Here is a 7,500-nt window from a genome sequence, read left to right as displayed (position 1 = left end):
TTTGGGTAGAGGATGAGAGAAAGAGTAAGGAAGTTATATGGAGTGAGAAGAAAAAGGAAGTTGGAAGTTTTTGGGGATAGAAAAACACTTGGAAGAGTAGAAGAATGTAGAGTAAAAAAGTAGGTGAAGTTATGTTGGGTTGAGGAAGAGAAATAGTAAGGAAGTTATTTGAAATGAGAAGGAAAGAGGAAGTTTTTTTGGGGATAGGGGAACACTTCGAAGATTAAAAGAAGTAGGTGAAGTTAGGTTGGGTAGAGGAAGAGAGAAAAGTAAGGAAGTTATTTGGGAAGAGAAGAAGAAAAGAGGAAGTTTTTTAGATAGGGAAAGAGTAGAAGAGGAGGAGTAGAAGAATGTAGAGTAAAGAAGTAGGTGAAGTTATTTTGGGTAGAGGAAGAGAGAAAGAGTAAGGAAGTTATTTAGAATGAGAAGAAGAAAAGAGGAAGTTTTTTGGAATAGGAAAATACTTGGAAGAGTAGAAGAATGTAGAAAAGAGAAGTAGGTGAAGTTATTTTGGGTAGAGGAAGAGAGAAAGAGTAAGGAAGTTATATGCAACACATGAAAGACCCGAAGAGTAAAGGTTATTTGGGTAGAGGAAGAGTAAAAGAAGCAAAGGAAGTTAATTGGGTATCGAGGTGTTGGGTGTTTCCAGCGATAAATTAACAAGAACATTGCATCACTTATGGGGGAAAAACACATGACCACACTGGAAAACTGGAAAACTGGCTAATCATCTCTGTGGCCTTTAGAAACAAAAAAAAATATAAAGTGTTGAAGAACATACACACGCACACGCACACTTACACGTACACACACACACACACACACACACACACACACACACACACACACACACACACACAGTTTAGTCACGGTTCACATACACGAAACATGACTGAAGTCTGAATTTTTTACCTGCGACTCAGAAAAGCTGATACTAAAGTCGCACTATCAGTCTACGAGAGAGAGAGAGAGAGAGAGAGAGAGAGAGAGAGAGAGAGAGAGAGAGAGAGAGAGAGAGAGAGAGAGAGAGAGAGAGATTAATATCTAACTTACCTAACGATTCTATTTAACCTAACTTTACCCCAATCCAAATCTTACCTAACATTACCTAATCTTCTCTAAACTGACCGAAACTAACCTAACTAAACCTAACCACACTTTACCTAACCTCACCTTGCCTTACCTAACCTCACCTCACCTCACCTCACCTCACCTAACCTCACCTCACCTAACATTACCTTATCTTCTTGAAATTGACTGTAAACTAACCTACTATACATTTCAGCGGTGGACAAACGGTGTTTTTTGCAGATATCTCCTAAACGAATCGTTGGATGAGTATAATATTTCAACACACTACCTTGAACATCCGTTCGTAATTTATGGTTAACATACCACAGTGCTATATGTGTTATGTGACGAGTTTACTGAGTGATATTACGCCTAATCCAGTCATCATATCAAAGGTGTTATACAGAATCGGACGAGTGTGGGGTACTCGTCTAACCCTCCACCACCACCACCACCACCCTGAAGAACCCCAGACCACTCCTTCTCTACCCCAGTATCGCATGACCCTCTTCCCGCTTCCTCTTCACCCCTATTCACACCATCAGCCTTCCACCTTTGATTTTTTTTTCCCTATTGTAATTACATACGTATAGGTATAATAGTTACATACGTCAGTATGTACATACATATCATACATTAATAATATTATTTAATACAATTGCTGGTATATGTGGACATGAAAACCAGAGTGGGTCAAACGACCGTGAAAGCAATAGCTAATTCCGCTGTTAATGGCCGTATAGCTGGATAATAAGCAACGTATCTAACAACAAAATAATATTATATATAAACTGGACCACTTTTTATGATCAATAGGTAGACAGTACGCAATAAGAGTATCAACTTTTCCTAACAGTAGAAGGTCCAGGTCACAGGTAATTCCAGCACATCATGTTCACATGGTTGACCATAACGACTGCAAACATGGCTCTTCTATATACTACACGTAAACGTGCTGTTGTACAGTAATTATCAACGTGAACCACTTCTTGCCTTCATGAAATTGTACCATACTCGTTAATAATCATATCTATACATACACACTTACAGAACATTATAATGTATAAATACAGTGGTGGGAGACGTAGGGAGGGACACAGGAGTGAGGGAGGCGAGGAGCTAGGGAGAGGAGAGGAGGGATAAAGAGGGCGAGAACTTCCGAGACGGGGGAGACGTAGTAGTGTTTAGGAATGGTTTGGGTGGGTGTGTGAGGGGGCCACACTTTCATTCGAATGCGTCAACATGACTCGTCGGCTTTGTGTTATATTTCACGAGTAAACTCCTCACATAACACATATAGCACTGTGGTATGTTAACCATAAATTACGAACGGATGTTCAAGGTAGTGTGTTGAAATATTATACTCATCCAACGATTCGTTTAGGAGATATCTGCAAAAAACACCGTTTGTCCACCGCTGAAATGTATAGTAACCAAACCTAACGTAACCTAACTTAACCTAACCTTACCTAACCTAACCTTACCTTACCTAATCTTACCTGAGTAGACAATCACACCTTACCTAACCTAACTTAATCCAAGCACCGCCACTGGATCAGGTGTGGGAAACGCGTGACTTATAGAAAATGTAAGTAACAGTATGGGAAACTTCAATAGAAACGGAGAAAAACGAAAAGAAAACGTAATACCGGTGAATGAATGGTAGTAAGGTAATGATACAAATTATAGTGATACCGATTTGGATTTTGGATTTGAATTTTATATATCTGGCGCCGCAACAGCGGAGGTCATATGGCGCCGCCACGATATTTTAATTAAATTTAAACTATATGGTTTATAGAAACTAAAAGCAATTACAAACAACGCTCTTAAAAGTAACTAAAAATATATAAACAATAAAATTAAATAAGACATAAAATACATATAATGAAATGGGATAATAATCACGAAAAGGGGAATAAAAATTACAAATTGGGGAGGAGATCAAGTTCTCCCAAGAACCTAAAAACATCGTGGCCAGGTGCCAGACACGCTGGTCCGAGGACCTTAGATAGATAATAGACACCGTTATCTCTACTGCGACGCCGGCAGAGGTAGCGGTGTCGTAGGTCCATCAAACTAGGGCACTCTACCAGCAGGTGCCGCACGGTGAGCGGCACCAGGCAGTCATCACAGTATGGTTGACGATCTTTAGTCAGAAGATAACTTTGAGTACGAAAGGTGTGACCTATTCGAAGCCGCGCTAATAAAATCTGTGTGCGGCGGTCGCGGATGTGCGTGTATGTCCAGTCATGGAAAATGGAACTGGTGATCTCTCCCGTTTTCGAGGTGGCAACCCCGTTTGCCACCTCCTCTGCCAACTTACAACGATCGCCAGACGAATACAGTGGAAAACATCTCTAAACGGTACAAGGGCAGGAGATGGAGCGCGACTTGACGCCTCTTTGGCAAGGCGATCTGCCTGCTCATTCTCAGGAACACCAACTGAGCAGGGACCAGTAGAACCCAACGCGATATTCTCTGTTGTTAAGCAGATAAAGTCACTCCAAATCTGATAAAACCAATGGGTTGGGGGAAATAATAGAGGAGGAGAGAGCAGCAAGAGCACTGCTAGAATCACTTAAAATTATAAAAGACGAAAGAGGGTGGGTAAAAATTAACTGTAAAGCAAGGACTATGGCAGACAATTCTGCAGTAAAAACAGATGCCACTGAAGGAAGGCTACCAGTCCGGTAGAAGGAGGGAAAAACCACACTAAACCCAACACCTGCATCGGACTTGGAACCATCAGTAAAAACAGAGATGGCATCAGAATGGTTAGAAAAGTGTTCTAAAAACCGTGTGTGGGACAGAGCTGGTGGAAAATCCTTCTTGCCATCCATGGTAGGAGGGCATAATGAGACAACAGGGAGCTGCCAATAACCAACTCGTGGGAACCGGAAAGAGTAGACAGGGGTGGGGGCGATAGATAACTCAGTCATGAGATTTGCGACTCGAAGGCCAAAAGGTTTATGCCCGTATCACACGGTCACGTATACCCGCGACAGCGTGTCGCGCGACCAGTATGTTCGACGATCAGATCGCAAGAAACATAGCACACGGCGTTGATCTTCCATCCGAGACCTTCACCACCACAACAACAACAAACCTGGGCGGAGCGCCACTAAACACAATGGACCCAGTTGACCACGCTATCTTAGCTGTTGGACTTTATGCAATTGCACTGCAAGAGCAGAACAAACGAAAAAGGAAGGCAGGGATTTGGACGCGAAGGTGGCTAGTCCAGCACTTGTGGTGGTAAACAAATCAAAACAAAATCCAATACTATCTGTAGGTAATTAATAAATATCGTATAAGTGATGGGTATGCAAATCATGAAAAATTACACCATTATATTGATGATATGCCAAATAAAGCATTATAAAAAATAATTCAGTATTTTTGTGGAGTATGTTCATTATAGTCTTTCCACGACGGTCTTCCAGTCGCGGGAAATGGACAACGGTCTTGGATCATTCCTGATGACCCGCTGTCCTCTTAAAATCGGCGTTTTCTGCGACGCGGTCGTCGATATTCCAGACGCGCGACACGCTGTCGCGGGTATACGTGAACGTGTGATACGGGCATTAGGGAGATTAGGTCGAGTGACATACACCTGCGAGCGCGAGTCCCGTAATATTGACACACAAGGGACAGAATCAGGAAGACGGTGGGTGCGAAACCAACACCGGAGCATCGAAGACTGGCGCCGGAGGTCGAGCGGCCAGAAACCAGCATCCACTAATAGGTTAGGAATTGGAGATGTCCGAAATGCACCCGTAGCCAAGCGGACCCCAGCATGATGCACGGAGTCAAGCACGCGTAGCCGTGCCTCTGTTGCAGAGGAGTAGATCTCACAACCGCATTCCAGCTTGGGAAGGATAAGTGTTCTGTGAAGAAGCAGCAGAGTGTCCCTGTCCGTACCCCAAGAGGTGTGACTTAAAACCCGAAGAAGGGATAGTGCCGTCCTGCAAGACGTTTTAAAAGAACGGAAATAGGGAACCCAAGTAATGCCCGTATCACACGGTCACGTATACCCGCGACAGCGTGTCGCGCGACCAGTATGGTCGACGATCAGATCGCAGGAAACATAGCACACGGCATTGATCTTCCATCCGAGACTTTCAACACCACAACAACAACAAACCCGGGCGGAGCGCCACTGAACACAATGGACCCAGTGCAATTGCACTGCAAGAGCAGATTTGTTAGGTCAGGTTTGTTTGAATTTAAGTTGAGTGTACTTTTGGAGGCCTGTGACCATGAGGGGACCCATACACAATGCGAGTGCATAATCAGCAAACAAAAGCTTCAAGTTTATTACTTCCAAGGCTGTTATTTATCGTTATAGGTATCTTATATCAATGAAAATAAGCTCACCTGGCGTAATATTTTCCACATCAGGAAACAATTCCTTGAGCGTTGCCGCTATCCTCGTAAATAATTCTCGTTTGAGGCTCTTCTTTGTATACATCTTGTCTCTGATGTCCCACAGGGCTGGCTCTTCTCTAGTAAGACCAATTAAGGCTACCTCCACCTCTTTTCCCCACGGCAAAGGAGCCATAATTATTACAAATAGGAGGTAGTGCGAGGGAAGACTGCTGAGAGGGACACAAGGACAATGCGAACAGACCGCCAGTCCAGCACTTGTGGTGGTAAACAAATCAAAACAAAATCCGATAGTATCTGTAGGTAATTAATAAATATCGTATAAGTGATGGGTATGCAAATCATGAAAAATTACACCATTACATTGATGATATATGCCAAATAAAGCATTATAAAAAATAATTCAGTATTTTTGTGGAGTATGTTCATTATAGTCTTTCCACGACGGTCTTCCAGTCGCGGGAAATGGACAACGGTCTTGGATCATTCCCGATGACCCGCTGTCCTCTGAAAATCGGCGTTTTCTGCGACGGGGTCGTCGATATTCCAGAGGCGCGACATGCTGTCGCGGGTATACGTGACCGTGTGATACGGGCATAAGACGGTTGTCAAACAAAAGGCCAAGATATTGAGTCGCCTCCACGCATGAGAGGCGTCTATTGGCGAGGTATAAATCAGGGTCTGGATGGATACCACGGTTGCGACAAAAATGCATGGCTACGGTCTTCGAGGTGGAGAATCGAAAACTGTTCATTTGGCCCAACTGGACACCCTATTGATTGCCAGTTGGAGCTTGCGCTCAATCAGTGACATCCTAGCAGCAGCAAAAGAAATACATAAATCATCAACGTATAAGGAGCTGCGAACACCATCCGGTAGGGTATCTATAACACCATTGATGGCGACTGCGAATAGCGTAACACTAACTTCCCTGTGGGACGCCATCATTTAGAGCAGTAGCCTCGGAGAGAACACTCCCCACTCGAACCCGTAAAAGACGTCTGGATAAAAACTGCTGAATAAAAATAGGAAGGTGGCCACGGAGGCCAAAATTATACAAGGAACGTAATATGCCATGACACCAAACTGTGTCGTAGGTCTTCTCCAGGTAAAAAAAAAAAGAAACGGTTACCTGGTGGTGGTGATTAGCAAAAGCCTCACAAATAGAAGACTCAAGGGATAAAAGAGCATCAGTAGTAGACTAGTGATACCGACGCCTTCCACGTGTGATGAGAGGTTTGCACTTACTACACGTATGACGAGAATTGCTAACAAGAAATGCATACACGTCTTGAATTCATAGAAAATGTATGCACTGACACACACACACACACACACACACACACACACACACACACACACACCCGGTAGCTCAGTGGTTAGAGCGCTGGCTTCACAAGCCAAGACCGGGGTTCGATTCCCCGGCCGGGTGGAGATATTTGGGTGTGTCTCCTTTGACGTGCAGCCCCTGTTCACCTAGCAGTGAGTAGGTACGGGATGTAAATCGAGGAGTTGTGACCTTGTTGTCCCGGTGTGTGGTGTGTGCCTGGTCTCAGGCCCATCCGAAGATCGGAAATAATGAGCTCTGAGCTCGTTCCGTAGAGTAACGTCTGGCTGTCTCGTCAGAGACTGAAGCAGATCAAACAGTGAAACACACACATCATTAAAATACAAATACACAAACACACTAACCAAATAAAAAAAAATAGGTAAAAAATAAAATAAACACACACACACACACAAACACAAGAAAAATTTTCAAACAAACACTCACATTTCAATAGACTTGACGAGAGCGACCAAGGTGATTGAGTGGCGGTGATGGTGGTAGTGGTGATGGGGAGCGAGCGAGAGAACCACACGTCCACCCTCCCTCGTGGCTAGCGTTGGACTGAACGAAGAGACTGATGCCGCTGCCTCGTGTGTCTGTGTGTCTGTGTGTGTGTTTGGCCCTCCCTCAGCTGACTGGCCCACTGATTGCATCTAACCACTGCATCCGTTTCTTAGTCTCCGCGCTGCCTCACTACTCCCCCCTGTCCC

The 7,500-nt window shown here is 44.0% G+C and overlaps 1 protein-coding gene across 1 annotated transcript in view; it reads right to left on the bottom strand.

Annotated features, from left to right (window-relative positions):
* LOC123520809 (alkaline phosphatase-like) overlaps nucleotides 1-7,427 on the bottom strand; it is a 67,750-nt gene extending 60,323 nt beyond the window's left edge. The window contains exon 1 of the mRNA XM_045283434.1: nucleotides 7,235-7,427. The gene's annotated coding sequence lies outside the window, so the exon portion shown is untranslated. The remainder of the gene's footprint in view (nucleotides 1-7,234) is intronic.
* Nucleotides 7,428-7,500: the final 73 nt, after the last annotated feature.

This window comes from Portunus trituberculatus, chromosome 7 (genome assembly GCF_017591435.1).
Source record: "Portunus trituberculatus isolate SZX2019 chromosome 7, ASM1759143v1, whole genome shotgun sequence".
NCBI classification, from domain to species: Eukaryota; Metazoa; Arthropoda; class Malacostraca; order Decapoda; family Portunidae; genus Portunus; species Portunus trituberculatus.
This window is presented reverse-complemented; position numbering and strand designations above follow the sequence as displayed.